Source organism: Prionailurus bengalensis, chromosome B1 (genome assembly GCF_016509475.1).
Source record: "Prionailurus bengalensis isolate Pbe53 chromosome B1, Fcat_Pben_1.1_paternal_pri, whole genome shotgun sequence".
Lineage (NCBI taxonomy): Eukaryota > Metazoa > Chordata > Mammalia > Carnivora > Felidae > Prionailurus > Prionailurus bengalensis.
In genome coordinates, this window is record NC_057344.1 from 139,272,796 (window position 1) to 139,293,803 (window position 21,008).

A 21,008-nucleotide genomic window follows, 5' to 3' on the forward strand; every position below is an offset into this window, starting at 1 on the left:
GCCTGGGTATTGTATTAGGAAAAGGGATGATTCAGGGATAACTCCTAAATAAAACTCTTGTTTTATTTAGGATGTGATATTATGCATGGAAATAGAGAATATAGGAAGAGTATAAGGGGTTTTTGTTTGTCTTGTTTTGTTTTGTTTTGGGCAGTGAGAGGGCTAAATTATAATGAGTTTTGTTTCTAGTATATTAGAAATGCCTGTAAGACATCCAGACAAAAGTGTACTATTGGCTTTTAGACACAAGGGCCCAGTGCTGAGGGATGATGTCTTGACCAGTGTCAAGACTTTTGTGTTAATGGATTTGGGGCTCACAAATATCAAAGGATGGCTGAAGAAGCAGGAATGAATGAAATTGGAAAGTATGGAAATTGGGTAACAGCAGACGTATTAGTGGGCTTTTCTTGTAAGGCTGTTTATCTCTCTGATCTCATCTCACACCATTTGCTGTTAGCAAGGTACATACCAGTCAAACTAAAGCACTTGATGTTCACTGAACACACGTGCTATCTTAACCTTTAGGCTTTTGTGCATACTGTTCCCTCTGTCACGAACATTCCTTGCCTCATTCCTTGTTTAGCTCTCTGCATCTAGCAAATGCCTACTGATCCTTCAAGACCCACCTCCAGAATGATCCTCTATCCAGGAAAATTACCCCTTCTAGATGTTTGCTTAGGGTTACTACATGAGTAAAATGGATTCTTTGCTTGTTTCTTTTGTGCTTAGGTCCTGATGTTAACGTCTATGTCTGTTAAACATTTCACCTGTCCCTGGCAGGATGCCTGACACATAGCAGGTGTTCAATAGCTAAGTGTTGGATGAATAGTGAAAGAAGGATCAGAGAGAGAAGAGTTTTCAGAGGGCCAAGAAAGCAAAGTGTTAGAGGTAGGAGTGTAAGGAGGGAGTGATGGCATAGAAACCAGTGATGGAAGTTTCTAGAACGGAGGGGTCAGTAGTCTTAAAAACTTCCAGGAAATCTTGTAACATTAAGACTGAAATGGCCATGGGATTTAACAATCAGGTCAGTGGTGCCCTTTTCCAGAATAGTCTGATGGAGTGAGCTCTCATAAGAAATCAGACTGCAGGGGTGCCTGGGTGGCTTAGGCAGTTAAACATCAGGCTCTTGGTTTTGGCTCAGGTCATGATCTCACAGTTTGTGAGTTCGAGCCCTACATCTGGCTCTGCACTGACAGCACAGAGCCTGCTTGCAATTCTCTCTATTCTTCTCTTTCTGCCCCTCCCCCACTTTCAAAATAAATGCTCCCTCTCTCTTTCAAAATAAATAAATAGGGGCGTCTGGGTGGCTCAGTCGGTTGAGCGTCCGACTTCGGCTCAGGTCATGATCTCACGGTCCGTGAGTTCGAGCCCCTCATTGGGCTCTGTGCTGACAGCTCAGAGCCTGGAGCCTGTTTTGGATTCTGTGTCTCCCTCTCTCTCTGACCCTCCCTTCTTCATGCTCTCTCTCTGTCTCAAAAATAGATAAACGTTAAAAAAAATTCAAAATAAATATATAAACTAAAAAAAGAAAAAAGAAAAAGAAATGTTTGTAGTATGTGAGGAACAGCTGGTAAGTAAAAGAGAGGAACCCAAGACTATAAGTAACTGGCCCAGGATAGAAAGGATGGAAGGAGAAGACATGTGGCCAAAAGAAGATTCTTTGAAATGACAGATGATTTAACATATATGTGCTGTTGAATAAAGGTCTGGTGTATTTAGGAATCTAAAATAAAGGAGGAAGAGAAAGAATGATAAGGGAACCAGATTCCAGTTTGAGGAAGGGATCAAGCTTCACGAAGAAGGATTAATCTTAAGCTGGAAGAGGGCCTGGAAGGGAGTGGAGACGGGTGTGGACACAGACAAGTTTATAGGGGTGGGGAAGGTAGTTTGGAGAGTTGAGGATTGATAGCTTAATTTTCTCAGTGGAATAGGGGACAAACTAGAAGTTCCTGTTTATGAACTCTGTGTGTGTGTGTGTGTGTGTGTGTGTGTGTGTGTGTGTGTGTGTTTAGGGTTGGTTTGGACAGGCTGGGGTGTGCTCATAAAGGTTCTAAGTAGCCCTGTAAGACCTGACAGAGGGCCCTGACCAGAAACACGTTATTTTTTTTTTCTCAGAAAAGGAAGTCCTATCATTTTAAGGGTAATACTCTTTATGAATTGTAAGAGTTTATTGATTTTGATGAGAACTTTCCACTGAGTATGTAGGGAGTGCCATAAGGTCATTATTGATTTATGATATGATGCTCAAGAGACTATCACTGAGGAAAAAATAGGTATCCTTCCATAATTCAAGAAATGTTATCTGTCTCACTGTCAAGATATTTATATGCTATGTAAATGATCTGAACATTTAATAACAATGTGATCGATGTAAGCTTCCCACATTACAAGAGGAAGAGGGAAGAATCCAACCATGTTATCACTTTGGTTGAGTTTGTCATATCCTGTAGTTAAATGTATTAGCAACCCATGCAGTGCTGCTTTGAATAAACTATTAATCAGTATAAAAGTATAAATATATGCACCTTGAAATCATGACTTTTTTGGTCCCAAGTGGCATCATAATATTAATCACTAACATCTTCCATAATGCCATAAATTATGCTATAAGCTTTCCTAAGGTAATCCCACTTAAATGTCATAATAATAAAAGGAAACATTTAAGGCAGGAAATATTTAAGGCATATTTTATAGATGAGGAAATGGAGGCTTAAAAATAGGTAGCTTTCTTCTCTTTTGGCTTGCTATTCAAAGGAGGAGATGTAAAGTTCAGAAGGCCTGATATTTAGTAAGCTTAGAGTTCTGCATCTGAACTACAGTTTCACAGCTTTCCCAGTTTTCCAATTTTACAACATTGAATAACCTAGTTATAGAAGTTTAAATGTCCAGGCTAGCCTAGACTAGCCCCTGTGCTCATGTTGGACAAATACATGGCATAGTGCCTTCCCATTCCCCCTCTGTGTATGCTGCAGACATTGATGGTCAGTTGTAGCGCACTTTTCTTGGAGCCCAGAGTTGGCCTCAAAGATCTTCATGAGATACTGCTCCAAGCAACCACTACTAATTGATTTAACATCTCAGGCTAAAATACCCAATTATTTTGTGAGTCACAGCTGGTAGACTGGAATATAGGTTTGGAACCTCTGAGAAGCAGCAAGGATGGGATAAGACCAACAAGAGCTTTATTGGTGGAAATGCCTGTGAAGATAAAGAGGAAGGGAGAAGATGTAGGCAGGGAGAGCCTTCAGTCCACACTACAGGCTTGACATCTGCAAAAGGATGGAGGGAACAAAGGAATGGATAAGTAGGGTCTCATATTGTAGCATACTTCAGAGAAAGTCTCAGCCAGGATGATGAGTTTCTTGAGCCAAGGTGTCTCTTAGAAGACTCCTCCATTGGCAGGAATGGGCTGGCTCTCATACTTGCCCCCCTTACCATACTCGGTCACTGGCTATGAGGCTGGGGAAAGCATGGCCTCAAAACTAGAAGCCACAGATCAACTATGCTCTCTAAGACAGGGTCCCTTGATAGAGATCTGAGTGCATACCTCCATGGCAGCCATAGCAAGTATCCCTACAAATGCCTTAGCTGATTCTTTATAGATCTGTTAGCAACTGTGATTTTGCTGCCAAAGCTGACAATTCACAAAGCCACTGAAGATTTCTGAGCAGGTAGATGAGAACTCTATTTCTCTTTCTTGAAGCTGTGGCTCACATCTCTTGAGTTTTCAGGAGTTGTATGTGGGAGAAGTTCCTGTGTGTTTTTGAAGTCCTCGGCTCCTCCCCTCTGCGTTACAGTCTGAGGAAGAAGGTTAAGTGCCAGCCACTTTTTTCTTCTTTTTCATTTGGCAACTAATCGTTGGTCTTATCACTTCATTCAGTTGGAAATTATGTTTCATTTCCACTTAGCAAAAGCCATCCTCTTTGTTACAAGGATTGTAAGATACTAACTCAGTTTTTAAAGTAAAACATTGCTATGTACAGGGAATGTGTTTAAGATCTCCAAATGTTCCCTAAAATTACAAATATAGAAATGTTTACACTGCTCCTTGGCTTTCTCCCAAGTTATATTTTCACTGAAAGACATATGCATTTATTTTTCTTATGTGACAGGCACTTTTTTTTTCTGAACAAGGAATCACAGATTCTGCCACATCAAGAGTCACTAAGAATAAGTAGCAACTCAGCAAAGCCGCTTGGCTGGCAAATAGGTTTATTCACTAGCTAAGTGAATTGGTCCTGTGTAGTGCTCTCAGAGCATGTGGGACTCAATGTACTCCTGTAAAATGACACCTTACCACACTTTTAACAATGACAACAACCACAGCTATTACCTACCATTTATTTATTGCTCATTGCCAAGGCACTGCATCTGAAATATATTGATGCCAGCTATTTACAACAACCCTGTGAGAAAGATGGTACTATTTATCCTCTTTTACAGAGAAGTAGAAGAAAAAGGATCAGAGAGAGATTTTTTTTTTAATTTTTTTTTCAACGTTTATTTATTTTTGGGACAGAGAGAGACAGAGCATGAATGGGCGAGGGGCAGAGAGAGAGGGAGACACAGAATGGGAAACAGGCTCCAGGCTCTGAGCCATCAGCCCAGAGCCCGACGCGGGGCTCGAACTCACTGACCGCGAGATCGTGACCTGGCTGAAGTCGGACGCTTAACCGACTGTGCCACCCAGGCGCCCCCAGAGAGAGATTAATGAGGTTACAGTTAGTGAGGGGTAGAACTAATATTTAAAGCAACCCACTCCTTGGCTCCAAATTCCAAGTTCCTCTTTTTTAAAATATTTATTTATTATTTTTGAGAGAAAGAGAGAGCACGTGTGTGGGGGAAGGACTTAGACAGACAGAGACAGAAGATCTGAAGCAGGACCAGCACTGACAGCAGAGAGCCTGATGCGGGGCTCAAACTCACAAACCGTGAGAACATGACCTGAACTAAAGTTGGATGCTTAATGGACTGAGCCACCAAGGTGCCCTCCAAGCTCTTAATTATTATTTACGTTATTCATAATAAGCCAGAAGTTGTAGGTCAAATCACTTCAGACTAGCCATCTGCTACATACAATATTATATCCCCCTCTCCCCAGTTTGATCAGATTTGCCTTTACGGCTGGATGCAAATATCATATAGAACACATAAAGTTAGTAAGGCAGCCTCTATCTAAATACTGTAATTGTGCCTCACAACTTAAGGTTCGCCCAAGAAAAAGGAGCTTTGTAAAGGACTGTTCTAAGGCACATTAAAAATAGAGAACAGTTTCTTGTTTATCTCTTCTCATAGTCATCTTGGGGCTGAGGATTGTGTTATATAAGCTATAAGTGAGCAGAGGCCATGTCTAGCTCATCCCCAGCTCCTAGCACCATGCCTGGAATATAAAGGAAGCTCCATTCAGATAATGCACCGAGAATTGCTGGCACACTGCTGAGAAAATGTGATTGTTCATTTAATAGAAGATCATAGGCAGGAAAAGAATATTGTAAGTTCATTTAAATGAAGATGGAAAAATATCTAGAATGACTGTGTCCTAAGTCGCATCAGTAGTATACTCTTCTTTGAGGTCAAGGGTGGTGCTTTGTGGATCTTATTTTCCTAAAGGACACAAAAAGGGGCAATTGGCTTAGCCATTGAGAAGGGAAAATGAAAAGGAACATCTGACTGCTATTTTTTTTAATGCCTTATTACAAGTCCTGGAAAAATGTGTATAGCAGATCAAAACAGCCAGGTGTTTGGATAACAGCCCTCTGGGGCCAGCTGGCAGAGGGCAACTGGTCATCAGAGTAAATGGAAAAAACATCCTCTAAAAAATGAAGAGTTAGCCCAAGAGAGGGCACAGAAAAGCACCCAGTGTGGGGGAGGCTATAAACAGATCATAAATTATGTGGATGAAAGAGCATTGAAGGAGCACATTTTAGAAGGTGCTGGGGTCTAATAAAAGGTCTCTAATCAGCAGAGGCAACCGTCCAGCTAGGGATGTCAACTGAACCTTCAGATGTTGGTGGATCGGAAGACACGCAAAGCATTCAAGAGGGAGAGCAACTCACTTCAGTGCATGCTCTGATGACAACCACCAACCCCAGTGGTCTAAATTACAAGGCAGGTCTCTCCACCTTGAGCGCAGGGGATGAAAACTACTAAATTTCAACAAATACAATGTAACTAATGGCCTTATGAGGAAGTAATTCAACAAGTATGTCTTGGATTTTGAACTTGTCGTTTAGTAAAATTATGGACTATATTTAAAAGGAAGAAATTCAAATTATTGCTGTGGTCTCCCTATTCTCCACCCCCTTCAGTCTTCTCTGACCCCACTTATGTCTATGTTATCATAGAAAACAACTAACATTGTTTGGCACTTCCTACTTATAAACACTGTTATAAGTATTTTCCATAAATTAACTTGTTCATTTTCACAATAGCTCTCTAAGGTGACACTGTTATTATCCCTATTTTATAGATGAGGAAACTGAGTCATAGAGAGGTTATTGATAAAGGAAAAAAGGACACCTAAACCCAATAGGGTAAGAGAACATAGTCCCACCATTGTTAAAATAAGCTTCTGGTTATGGTAACCGAGAGCCGGAGATGAAAGGTAAGAAGGGCAGACAGGAATGGGAGAAGATTTTTGCAAATGGCATAATGGATAAAGGGTTAGTATCCAAAATCTATAAAGAACTTATCAAACTCAACACCCAAAAACCAAATAATCCAGTGAAGAAATGGGCAGAAAACATGGATAGTTACTTTTCCAAAGAAGACATCCAGATGGCTAACAGACATGTGAAAAGATGCTCCACATCACTCATCATCAGGGAAATACAAATCAAGATCACAATGAGATACCACCTCACCTGTCAGAATTACTAAACTTAATTCAGGAAAAAAACAAATGTTGGTGAGGATGCGGAGAAAAGGGAACACTTTTGGTGGGAATGCAAACTGGTCCAGGCACTCTGGAAAACAGTATGGAGGTTCCTCAAAAAATTAAAAATAGAACTACCCTACAACCCAGCAGTTGCACCGCATGGTATTTTTCCAAGTGATACAAAAATTCTGATGCCAAGGGGCACATGCACCCCAATTTTTATAGCAGGGCTATCGACTAATGAATGGATAAAGAAGAGGTGGTGTGTGTATATATGTGTGTGTACACATATATACACACACACGCACACACACAATGGAGTATTACCCAGCTATCAAAAAGAATGAAATCTGGCCATTTGTGACAACATGGATGGAACTAGAGTGCATTATCCTAAGTGAAATAAGTCAGTCAGAGGAAGATACATATCATATGATATCAGTGCTATGTGGAATTTAAGAAACAAAACAGATGAATATAGGGGAAGGGAAGGAAAAATAAGGTAAAAACAGGGAGGCAGATCGTCAGAGACTCTTAAATACAGAGAACAAAGAGGGTTGCTGGAGGGGAGGTGGGCCAAGGGGATGGGCTAAATGGGTGATGAGCATTAAGGAGAGCACATGTTGGGATGAGCATTGGGCATTACATGTAACTGATGAATCACTGGGTTCTACTGAAACCAATACTATATGTTAACTAACTTCAATTTAAATAAATTAAAAATTACAACATTTGAAAATTTATAAAATTATATGGGGCGCCTGGGTGGCTCAGTCGGTTGGGCAGCCGACTTCGGCTCAGGTCACGATCTCGCGGTCCGTGAGTTCGAGCCCCGCGTCGGGCTCTGTGCTGACAGCTCAGAGCCTGGAGCCTGTTTCAGATTCTGTGTCTCCCTCTCTCTGACCCTCCCCCGTTCATGCTCTGTCTCTCTTTGTCTCAAAAATAAATAAACATTAAAAAAAATTTTTTTTAAAAAAGAAAATTTATAAAATTATAAAGTATATATACACATATATATACATATATATTCATATATATACATATATACATATATATACATATATATATATGAAAGAAAAGGTCAGACAGGAGAAATTGGCAAGAAACTAGAGAAACAATCTTTAAAAAAATTTTTTTTAAAACAACGTTTGTGTGTTTTGAGAGAGAGTGAGCATACACCAGTGGGGAAGGGGCAGAGAGAGAGAGGGAGAGAGAATCTCAAGCAGGCTCTGCACTGTCAGCACAGAGCCCAATGTGGGGCTTGAACTCATGACCCGTGAGATCAGGACCTGAGCTGAGATGAAGAGTTAGATGCTTAACAGGCTAAGCCACCCAGGCGCCCTGAGAAACCACCTTTTTAAGGGGCAAGAAGACCAGTCTTAAAAGAAGAAAGATAAGAACTAGGCCCAAAGTCTATAAAATGAGACCAATATTTACTTACTAAAGGGACTTGAAAGCTGAAGGAAAATCTCTAAATTTTAGAAATAAAACCCATCTGGTCATGCTCAAGTCAGCCCAGTAATTACAAACCTTGGAAAGGCATTGGGGAGAAGGGAGTGCAAGAGAGGGCAAGAGAGCACAGGCGGGGGTGTGCAGAAGGCAGAAGAGCTGTGCTGTTGCCTGTATAGTGCTGGCCATCTGTCACCGTCCTTAAACCCTAAGGGCTTTGGCTTCCACACCCTCTCTCATCTTCTGTGGGGTCCTTGGAGAGAAATTAACCGGGCTCCCACTCCCCTGGCACAGCAGTCTGTTGTTACACATATGTTCAAATTGAGACCCTGTCTTCTATGAGAAGCTGTTTTTCATTTATGCATATGTAAGCCGAATCAGCTTAACCAACCACTAGAGGTCCAAGGCCATTCCTAGCAGGTGTCTTTCTCCACCCCCGCCCTCCCCTGTCCACCTCCCCAGCTTCTGCTGTTGCCTTCAAAGCAGGTGCCCTAGCCTGAGTCTTATAAATGGAAAGTGTCCACATATAAGGCCTCTCTCTGCCTCACGATTCTCCACCTCAGTCACAGCAAGAGTCGCTACTGCCAAGAACTGGGCCAGCAAAAATACAAAGATGTTTTTCAATGAGGCAAAAATATGCAAACAAACTGGTTTGAAGGGAGGTGCAAGGCAAATTGAGAGTCTGAGCTCTTGACCTAGGGCAGAGGGAGGAAGCTCAGAAATCAATGTGCTTGTGGCTCAGAAGTAGGCATGTAGGGATTCCATTGATTTCAGTATCCTATGTGAGTCTAAAAGGAAAAAAATGAAACACGAATACTCCAAACTTTATCAGATTGCACTCCTCAAAACAAAAGTTTGGATTAAAATTTCTCTCATTTCATCAGATGTCTGATATTGTTTATTTGAAGTCTTCATGTAATAAATATGGAAGAAGTTATCTCTTCTTCTAATTTCCTCTGCTTTGGTTTCAACTTCGGGTGTGCCTAGTTCCTGGGGACGCAGCCCCTCTTCTACTGTGGTGAGACAGTTGGCTCCTGGCCTATGTTTCTACATCTCAAGGGTTACTATCTCTTTTGTGAGGAGCTTATCTCCCAAACCGTCATGTTGAGGGTATGAGATGGGTGCAGACAGTAAACTTCCTGAGAAGAGAGAGGGTCAAAAGTACCTCACCCAGTTGGAAACCGTAGCCAACTGGGGCAGGCAGAAGTGTGTGTGTGTGTGTGTGTGTGTGTGTGTGTGTGTGTGTCCACCTGTCTGTGTGTGTGTCTGCCTGTCTGTGTGTGTGTGTGCCTGTGCATATCTATGTTTGTGTGTGTTTATGCATGTGCACATCAATCTGCTGGCAACATCTATCTTGTCAGTTTATCAGGCAAATCTTCAGGATTAACTGACTGGAGACCTCTTTTTAGAGTAGACTTGCTTCTTTGGTTTTTTTTTTTTAATGTATTGTTAGACACAGGTGTATGTACAGGGTTTGGTCCGACAGTGGTTCTCTGAACTGGCTGTATATTGCCATTACCTGGGGAGCTTTCAAACTACCAGAATGTGTGGGAGAGTCTGCTTCAATTGGTCTGGGTGTGGTTTGTGCAGCAGGACTTTTAAAAGCTCTCCAGATGATTCTAATTTGCAGACAAGGCAGCACCAAAAGTGTAGAGCTCCTTCCTAATGAGAACCTTAAAGAGGATTCCTTAGGCTAAGGGGCCAGATGAAAGGACATGTTATGATGATATCATTAGTTGTAAAGAGGAAAAGATACTGCAAGTAAATATTCAAGTGCAGGTCTTTCTGTTTACAAAACAGCAGGACCAAAAGCTCTGAAGTAGTAGGGGAAGCCACAGAAAACACTCGATCTCTTCCAGTTGTATTCTTGCAAATGCATTTATGTCAAAGTATATTATGGCCCCTTTCTCTTAAATACTAGGAGAGGCTCAGGAAGCCTGGAGTCCAGAGGTATAGCTCTATTAGCAACATGTCCACTTATTCTCCCTGGAGTTCAAGCAACAGAATAATCTCTACAAACAAAACCACTGCTTTCAGCGCACATCAAGATAGACACCCAAGCCAAGCTGTCTAGATCTGTCACCCCCAATTTCCAGGTGAACAGACTGTGAAACCAGAAAATTATGCCACAGGGGGTTTGGAAAAGAGAATGGCAGTCAGGTTTGCATTGTCTTTCTGCATCGCAGACACTCAGGCAACTTTCCATGACATGATTAGATTTCAGTCAAGGAATTTCCTTCCTTATAATTTTATCAAACACTGTCAAGGATAACACACCTTTGCTGAGCACAGCTGTGTACCAGGCATTCTGCTAAGGACATTAAATGGATTATCTATCTCATTTCTTTCACATCCTCTATAGGAAGTAGATGGCTGTTTTCTTCATTTTACGGGTGAAGAAACTGAGACTTAATGTGGCCTTATGACATGGTCATTATCTTGTGTCTAGTAAATGATAGAGCAAGGATTTAAATCTAGATCTGTGACTTCAAAAGCCATGCTTTTATTACTGAGTTACTGCCCTTGGTTTATAGACTTCCAGAATAAAGCATTCCAATTTTCCTTGTTTTTCAGTCCCTTGGCTTATCCCTTTCTAAATCTGAATCCTAGTAATCGTACAGATGAGCAATTTTTTGTTGTTGATTTATTTAAAAATGAATCTTTCTCGAAGAGTTTGCCGATGCATACATGTACTCAAACAATAGCTGACTTTATCACTGGGGATTGAGATGTTTCTGTATGCAATCTGATTAATCACAAGAAGAGAACAACAGCAATAAAAATTAAAGAGCTGCTGAATATGCTCATGTGCTGACTCATGCCATTGGTGCTGCTATTTTGTCAACATTGAAACTGGATTTTATACTTTATACTGTTCCTTTTCTGTTTGAGCTAATGGTTGTGATAGCATTTTGCTCAATCTGCCAGAGATACTTGAAAATCTTCCCAAAGTTATTAGTAAGTAATGCAAAACAGAGCCAGTCAGGGTTTCTCTGTCTACCAATTCATGGATTCATCGAATGAAGATATGAGGCATGAGGATACCTGAGTTTTTCTAACATTGGCTGTATACCACAAAGTAATAAACAGAGAGGACAGGAGGACAGCAAATGAAGGTTCTGTTAAATTGCATTTGATGTGTCTATATAAGGGTCCCCATGTACATGTCTTCTACTAACTTCTATCCTGCACATTAATGTGATGCCTAGACTCTGAGAAATCTTGTCATTTCAGTGTAAGGGTTTACTGCCTAAGCTTGCCATGTTCTTCTGAGGGCCTAGATGGGATGGCTCTTCTGTCACAGTGGTGTGTATCTGGCCATTATAGAATGGTCAGGGACTCTTTCCTGGGTCTCTGCACTTGAACTCACAGTATCAGCAGGTGAAGGCTGTCCATGTGAATTTATGGAATCTCTAGCACATCTAAAATCTGTTTCAACCTCCTCAGGGTCTTTTGAGGCCAGAAAGCCTAGAATAAATAAATCTGAAAGATCAGTTTATTTCCTTTTGAGTCTTGTATTCCTCTGATGCCAAGATCAATTTTTTTTTAACCTCCTCAAATAAAGCAGGTGGCATAAAGTCTTTTTATGCTGTTGGGCTCTTCTAATTTCTGGGCTCAAGATTCGACCGGACTTGAGAAGGTGAGGAGAAGAGGCGATGCTCAGTCTCATTCATTGGTTGGCAGAGCAGCCATGTGCCGCTCTCCTTGAACCATGGGCAAGAAGCATGTGGCTGAATGCTGGAGATGTCCTTTGATGGGGAGACCAGGTTTTGTTTCCTTCTGGTTACAATATATATCATAATTTATATAATGATATCTGTATAATTACATATATTACGCTATACTATAAGTTATCACTAAAATGAATTTTGGAAATAATGCAAAGATATGAGCAAAACCTAGAAAGAGGCTGTAGTGGTCAGAAGGACATTGTAGTGTTCACAGGGCACTCCACAGCTTGCTTGCCCTCCAGGCACTTGTTGGAATTGCACTTCCCCACAATTCCCTTGAATTAGGCGTGGTCTTATGACTGCTTTGGCCAGCCAGGTGCACATGGACAGGAAGCTGAAGCTCTGAAGGCCGAGTGTTGCAAGGCTTGCCTTTCTGCTCGCATGGTGGGTGCTGCTCCATCAGCCCTGGTCCCTGAGGAAATCTTCCTATGGTTCTGCTTGGGCTATGTAGAGAGAACAAGAAGTAATCCTTTGTTATTTGAAGCTACTGAATTTTGGGGTTATTTGGATTGGCAGCATAGTCTGATTGATAAGGAAATCATCATGTTAAAGCCTCCATTTTTTTTTTAAATACGAAATTTATTGTCAAATTGGTTTCCATACAACACCCAGTGCTCATCCCAAATGGTGCCCTCCTCAATACCCATCACCCACCCTCCATTCCCTCCCACCCCCCATCAACCCTCGGTTCTCAGTTTTTAAGAGTCTTTTATGCTTTGGCTCTCACCCTCTCTAACCTCTTTTTTTTTTCTTCCTCTCCCCCATGGACTTCTATTAAGTTTCTCAGGATCCACATAAGAGTGAAAACATATGGTGTCTGTCTTTCTCTGTATGACTTATTTCACTTAGCATAACACTCTCCAGTTCCATCCACATTGCTACAAAAGGCTATATTTCATTCTTTCTCATTGCCACATAGTATTCCATTGTGTATATAAACCACAATTTCTTTATCCATTCATCAGTTGATGGACATTTAGGCTCTTTCCATAATTTGGCTATTGTTGAAAGTGCTGCTATTGGGGTACAAGTGCCCCTATGCATCAGTACTTCTGTATCCCTTGGGTAAATTCCTACCAGTGCTATTGCTGGATCATAGGGTAGATCTACTTTTAATTTTTTGAGGACCCTCCACACTGTTTTCCAGAGGGGCTGCACCAGTTTGCATTCCCACCAACAGTGCAAGAGGGTTCCCGTTTCTCCATATCCTCTCCAGCATCTATAGTCTCCTGATTTGTTCATTTTAGCCACTCTGACTGGTGTGAGGTGGTATCTCAGTGTGGTTTTGATTTGTATTTCCCTGATGAGGAGCGACGTTGAACATCTTTTCATGTGCCTGTTGGCCATCTGGATGTCTTCCTTAGAGAAGTGTCTATTCATGTTTTCTGCCCATTTCTTCACTGGATTATTTGTTTTTTGGGTGTGGAGTTTAGTGAGCTCTTTATAGATTTTGGATAATAGGCCTTTGTCTGATATGTCATTTGCAAATATCTTTTCCCATTCTGTCAATTGCCTTTTAGTTTTGTTGATTGTTTCCTTTGCTGTGCAGAAGCTGTTTATCTTCATGAGGTCCCAATAATTCTTTTTTGTAAAGCCTCCATGTTGAGAGGTAGTAGAAATATGACAAAGGAAATCACTCAAGAGGAAAGGTCTTACAAATTTCTTGTTTGCTTGTTTTAACCTTAGGAATTGCTGGCCAGAAAATAGAGGAAAGGATTGAAAGATATTAAAATGTCCAGGCCAAGCCCTATAAAGCTCATGTTTTTTTTTTAATGGAGTAAAATATATATAGCATAACATTTCCATTTTTTATATGTACAGCTTAATGGCATTAAGTATATTCACACTGTTGTGCAGCTATAACCACCATCCATCTCTAGAACTTTTCATCATCCCAAACTGAAACTTTGTACCCTTTAACCAATAACTCTGTTTCCCGTTTTAACCTCCTGGCAACCACCACTTTACTTTCTGTCTCTATGAAGTTGACTAGGTACCTCATATAAGTAGAATCATATAGTATGATTTTTGTATCTGGCTTGTTTAAAGGGTCTTTTTTTTGTAAAAAGATTGCCTGCTAGTTTTTGCTAGCAATTCCTTTATCTGTCTAGCTATTTCCAAGACAGTCTTAGCTCAGAGAAGAGAGGAGTGGCAGGAATCTGCCGTAATCACTGACTCCGGCAGTGGGTTGAGGCGGCTGCATGCTTTCCAGGCCAGAGGTCAGTAACCTTTCCAAACTGGAATGCCAGAGTTCCAAGACCTGTGCTTCCCTTGGGTCAGGGGTCAGGGATGGTTTCCAACCCTGAGTGACCAAGTTCTGCCTCCTACTGATATGGGGAAGGCAGGTTGCCATATCCTAAAATCGAGGTAGAGAGCTTTGATTTCTTTCAGTTGTAATGATTGAGCGCAGTGACAGCAGGTGATTATAGCTTTCAAAAGGGGCTATGACAATGATGACAGGTCCCAAAGCCATGGAAAACCATCCTATGGACCATCAGAGAAAGAGGAGGGAGGCTTCTTTATCATTCTTTTCACTTAAAGAAAAGTTAAGTTGTGAGAAGTTGTCTGGGTCAGTCTTTTTGCTTTTTGGCAATTGCTCTCCCCCGCCCTGCCCCAAGAATTGTACTTGTTAGAAATACATGGGCAGTCCAGGGTGAACATTGGAGGGGCGAGGGATGGCCATGGGAGTAGACTCAGTGGCACTGATTTGAGGGCACATGGGCAGAGTGGTGAAATCTCTGTATTCTGGCCATATTGAGGTTTGGAAATCATCACAATCAAAGGTTTATTTTTTTTTTAAAAGGGTCATAGGAAATTTCAATAATTGCCATAAAGATAATAAAGCTGTTCTCTAGTTTACATATCTCCCCAGAGGTATCATCTATGTGCCAGGCATTTAACTGGGTGCTGAGGATTCAGCAGAAGCATAAACACACATGGTTTCCTCCTTCATGGAGCTCCCACTCTAGGGAGCAGACAAATTTTAATCAGTAAGTCAGTCAATAAGTATTTATTGAACCTGCATTATGTTCCAGACACTGGGGATACTCTAGGAAGCTAAGCAGACACAAATCATGCAAACAAAATGTCAAATTGTAACTCTAATAGGGGCTAGGAAAGAGAGGCGTTCTGTACTGTGGGAGCCTATAATCCGAGTTTAAAGTAGCCAGGGAGAGCTTGCTTGGAGATCCAGGGCACAAAAGAGCTTCACCAGCTGAAACGGGACAAATGTGCACTTGAGGCAGAGGGAATGGCACTGCAAGGGCCTTGCGGGTGGGAGCTTGGGGAGAATGAGAATGAATGGAAGCCTTTTGTGGTTGGAGTGGGGAGAGGGATTGGTGGACAAGGTAAGGCGGGCAGGGTAGGTGGGAGCCAGTCCAGAAAGGTATCCTTATAAAAGTAAGAGGAAAATGACCTGTTATTTTCCTTGTTAGGATGTGTGAATCTTTTCTTGGGACGCCTGGGTGGCTCAGTCAGTTGAGCATCCGACTTAGGCTCAGATCATGATCTCGCGGTTTGTGAGCTCGAGCCCCACGTTGGGCTCTCCGTTGTTGGTGCAGAGCCTGCCTTGGTTCCTCTGTTCCTCCTTCTCTGCTCCTCCCCCACTTGTACTCTCTCTCTCTCTCTCTCAAAAATTGATACACATTAAAAAAAAAAAAAGAATGTGCATATCCTTTCTTTTCCTTCTCAGTATGGCATCATGATTAAGAAAGAGCATAGTTTCTAGAGCTAGACTTCCAGGGCTGGATCTCTGCTTTCCCACGTATAAGCTTTGTGACCAGAGAAAGGTGTAACATCTCTGCATCAGTTTCCTTATCTGTAAAATGGCAACTATAACAGTACCTACATCATAAGTTTGTCAGGAACATTAAATTAGTCTATATATGTAAAGTGTTTAGAACAATACCAGGCATGAATTAAAAACACCACGTGAATAAGACCTATTATTATGGCCCTGTATTGTAGAGAACATCACTAGTCACCAACTGTTGTTCCCCAGTTACTTCATGAAGAAGAAACCCAAACCGAATTATATCCAGAACACATAAATGTTTGCATGATGAACAGAAAAAAACCTAAAACAAACTGTAGGTCTCTTCAGTGTCCATTTATAGTATAGAAAAGTGCCTTTCTCAAGTAAATCACCTTAGAAAAGTGCTCTTTCAAAGCTGAGAGAATTAAAATACCTTCTACTTTGCCCAGTGTGTATTTGAGATTTTTGGAAGAACATATTATTCCTGATACTGATTCAGATGACACTTGGAACTGACTCAGGGCAGAACTTACCTCAAATCCTTTCATCATTTTGCCATCGATGTAACTGAGTAATCTTAGACGGTAGAGTCAGAAGCAACCTTAGAGATCAGCTAGTCATTTGTTCTGATTTAATTGGCTGTTGGTTTCTGCATGAAGTGATCACATTAGAAAATAAGAGCTGCCAGTTTAAGAATTTAATAGACAAGTAATTAATTTAACTGAGATGCTTCAGTGAAAATCATAAATACCATCTGCAGCTTCTCCTTTGGAAAGTGGTGATACATTTTTGCTGAAGTTTCCTTTCTCTTTTAAAAATCTATTTCTGAAAAATAAAAATAATAAGCAGCCTTTGTACCTATAGGTTTGGTAACGTTGTGAGTCATCAGGCCCTCCATGCGGACGATGCTGTATTATTAAACAAACTTTTATTGAAAGCTCACTATATCTGAGGCTTGTGATGGATGCATTTATATGATGCCTCATTTAATCCTCATGGTTATTATGTGGAGTCCTGGGTAGGTCTCGGGCCCCACTGGCCTTGGATCCCATCTCACCCTTCCTGCGTTGTGTTCTGTATTGCAGAAGACTGACTCCAGCAGCTGCTATTCCTAGCGTTTCCTGTCCAGTGGTTTCTTCTTGGGTTTGGGCATTGGGAGGCACTGGTAGAGATGTTGGGTGGCAGTGGGGAGAGAAGTCAGGGTATTTCTTCCATTTCTCTGCCTTGGGCTGTGCCTTCTCTATGGCTCTAGCTCCCATGGGACTGTCTGGCCATGGTTCTAGCTTCTACTTGGTGGCTCTGCCTCTAGGTTCCACTAACATTATCCCTTCCCTTGGTCTCTCTAGCCAGGGGATGGTAGAACTTCCTGCCCTTACTCATCTCTGGATTGCCCCATTGCCTGCTGTTTGGCTTCCAGATTCCATCACCTATAAAATCAGTTCTCTGCATTAAAAATAAACTAATTTCTTCTTTCTTGTTTAGGCCCTAACTGATAGAGTTCAGTATAAATGTACGTGTGTGTATGTGTGTGGAAACAAAGGACCATATAGGCTATATATCACAATTTTTTTTCTTTTTAAATTTAATTAAGTAATTAACTTATTTATTTAAGAGAGAGTATGCACAAGTGGGGGAGAGGGGCAGAGGGAGAGACAGAGAGAAAGAGAGAGAAAATCCCAAGCAAGCTCCACACTCAGTGCACAACCCGATGCGGGGCTTGATCCCACAAATCTGGGATCATAACCTGAACTGAAATCAAGAGTTGGATGCTCAACCGACTGAGCCACCCAGGTGCCCCAATATATATCACAATATTAAGCTCAATAGTATAAATCTACCAATGAAATCAAAGTCCTAGCACTTCTAAGTTCATATGTACCTTTTCTATTGTCATGTTATGGTACCTTCATAACTCTCTAGGAAAGGTAAACCCCTTTTTATAGAGGTGATCCCTCTTGGATCATCAGTATCATAATGGGGTTTGCCACAGCCCTGTTTTAGTTCAGTTGGATTGATGACTTATTGCGGGATGATTTTGAGGGTCAATATCCTGCATGTGTCCGGAAATGGAATTATTAGGCCTTGAAGTAGCACATTAAAAAAAAAAGCCCTTTTATGTGACTACTAAAGCTTCGTTCCTTTGGGAGTCCTCAGTAGATCCATGGGGCCACCAAGCTCTGACCACTCTTGAGAACTTTATTCCTCATCTTGAGTTTAACTCAGAATCATGATATGGACACTCTTAAATTATTGGTAAGTCCCACATGTAAGATTAAAGGCTTTGGACTTTGCCATAATTTTAGACTTAATTTTTTAGACTGTTTATAGGAATAAATCACAGGCTAGAATGTATGTGGTCTGAAAACACTGAAGGATGCTTAGGATAGCAAAAAATCAATAGGGCTCGACAGTATTTTTAGATTTCTAAAATACCCTTAAAGGGTAAGAATTTGTCCAGGGCCCGGCAAGGGGTGAGGTAATTAACCCCCTCAGATTCACCTGGGGTCAGGAGCAAGCCTTGAAGGGTGGTTCTCATACCTCGCATACCCCTGCCCTGCAATAGGGCTGGTCTATGTGCTGCCCTGAGGCGTGATCTCATGCCTGCCTTTTCTTACCTCATTGTCCTCACTTCTGCTGGTCCTCTCACCTGCACCCACACCGGCACTGTTCAAATCCTCCCCATATATCTTTCACAGCCTGAGTGCCACTTGCTGTCCAATTCCTCCTAAGTAACTTGTTTTCCTTCAAACTCTTACGGTGTGCCTACTTCCCATGATCTTGTACTTCTTCATTTTACTGGGTTTTATTACGCTTTAATTTCTCCAATTGCGTTAGCCTTGTCTTTCCAAGTAGATCACAAACTCCTTAAGAGAAGAACTATTTCTTACTCTTGATCATCTGCCGCACTACCTCGTACAGAGCCAATACGTGTTGAATAATTGATTTGGTGTGAAAACTGCTTCAGTCTTCTAGCTCCCAGCCACTTAATCTACTTAGTTACCTTACTGATGTCTTCTGTAGCCATTGGGCAGCCACTGCACAGTACAAGTTTTGAGCACTAACATATTTCTTCCAGTCAAAAGAGAACCATGACAGAGTTCCAGACACGGTGGCGAGGAGAGAGGGAGAAAGAAAAAAGTGTATTTAGAAACCCAGCTTGTTCTCTGACCTCAAAGAACTTGTTTGCTGGAAGTTACTGAAAAACAAAGCTGCTCAGAACATTTATCAGTCTGTCTTCAGACCAGAACAATTATCAGTCCATCTTCAGACTCTGGGATGTCTTCAAACAACAATAGGAAATGACATATGCCAAGAAATTCTTGGTGGGATGTTTGGGTACAAAGGGTTTTCTTTCTTTCTTTTTTAATGTTTACCTGTTTATTTTTGAGAGAGAGAGAGAGAAAGAGAGAGAGGCAGAGATACAGGGAGACAGAGGATCTGAAGCAGGCTCCATGCTGGCAGCAGAGAGCCCTATGCAGGGCTTGAACTCACAAACCATGAGATCATGACCTGAGCCGAAACCGAGAGTTGGATGCTTAACTGACTGAGCCACCAGGTGCCCCCAAAAGGGTTTTGTGCTTTAAGAACATTAGCTCTACATCCATATGAAAGACCAGAAGGTCATGGTTGAGTAACTATTATTTACTGAGCTAAGAATGCTATGGTAACTTAAATCTATATGCTGGATTTTTCACCACAAATGTAGATCTAGGTATTCTAAATTACACTAAAAATGAGAAAACTGAGATCCAGAGTTTAAGTAACTTAAAAGAAAAAAGTCACCTCCTCCAAGAGGCCTTCCCTGGACCAGGATGGGCTAAGCACTGTTAGATTTCCCATAGCAACCTGTGGCTATCTTTATCATAGTGCCTACATATTATTTTATATAGTGAGTAGAAAGTAATATAATCATCTATTTTATAGATGTGTCTCCTCTGTTAGATTGCAGCCTCCTTGAGGATAAAGTTCAGCTTCTGAGTTTTCTCTGTGTTACATTTATACTCCCACTTTCATACATGTCATAGACCTTGGGGTTTTCCACCACAGAATGCCCTTCAGTTATTGAGAATAATTACCAGCTTTATTATACAGTCAGGGATCCTCTGTGTGTCTTCCTTTTCTATGGAAGAGAGCATTTAGGACATTTTCTTTCTTAGGAGACACCAGCCCCACTGCATTTTAGTGGCCAGAAAGGCTCTGTTTCCACAAGTTAGCATCAAAAGAGGATAGCTTATAGTCATAATTGCTCCCTGGGAGAAGGGTTGCCACGGACACTGGAGAACATTCACGGTTAATTTTATAGAACCATGGCTAATGGGACAAATCACTCAGCCATGGAGACTCCTCAAGCTCAAAAAGCATAGAGATGCAAAGAGGGAAGCAGGTCATGGGCTCTGCCCTGGGCTTCTGAGGGGGTCTTTGGCAAGGGGAAAGCAGGCAGATGTGACTCACCGGGTCAACTGTGGGTGGCATTGGACTCAGCTGTCACAGCTGGGCTGACATCAGCAGCAGGGGATTGACATCAGTGCAAAGACAGCATCAGCGAGCCAGGAGTGTGTGGTAGGGACAAGCAGGGTTTGAATACCCAGAGAAGAAAACCTTCTGTTGTGGGGGGTGGGGGGAGGGAGGGGGGAACTACCAAATAGCAGCAGTAAGCTGGGTGTTTTGTTTTGTTTTGTTTTGTTTTGTTTTGTTTTGTTTTTTGCCATCCAAGGTCTAACTAGGCCCAGCTGACTTGGTGCTCGTCTAAGGAGGTGCTGTGATGTGTCCTAGATCACATGGAATATTAGAGGTGAGGGTGAACGGTAAGACTCCCAGGCCGGTGCTCTCTCCATACACCATACAGAAAGGGAGACAAGAGCAGATTTTTACAAAAAGTTGTGAAATCAAGTTAGGAACAACCTGACCCTTGAACAGCCTGCTTCTCAAAGCACAAAAGGTCTTTTGGGTGTTTAGTGACTGCAGTGATTTGACATAGCAGCTTTTCATTACTTTCTGGAGGTGATTCTTACAGATTAAGCCAGAAAAAGATTGCCGTAGTGCAGTCATCATGCATGTGCTGATCTTTATTGATGTTAAGAAGCAAGAAAGAGATTTAAGTGGGAACCCTTCCTGTGCAGGCAATACTCTGCCTTACAAACAGGAAACCGTAGTGCATAATTAAAAGTATAATAATCTTTAAAAGATAATAAGCAGC

The 21,008-nt window shown here is 41.6% G+C and overlaps 1 protein-coding gene and 1 long non-coding RNA gene across 3 annotated transcripts in view; one reads left to right on the top strand and one right to left on the bottom strand.

Annotated features, from left to right (window-relative positions):
* The window catches only part of RASGEF1B (RasGEF domain family member 1B), a 562,649-nt gene that overhangs the window by 268,461 nt on the left and 273,180 nt on the right, over nt 1–21,008 (top strand). The gene's annotated exons all lie outside the window — the stretch shown is intronic.
* On the bottom strand, nt 11,805–20,367 carry LOC122478734. The gene is made up of 3 exons (XR_006296158.1): nt 19,888–20,367; nt 18,813–18,880; nt 11,805–12,500 (listed from the first exon to the last, which is right to left on the bottom strand). It is a non-coding gene; the product is annotated as an uncharacterized LOC122478734 (long non-coding RNA).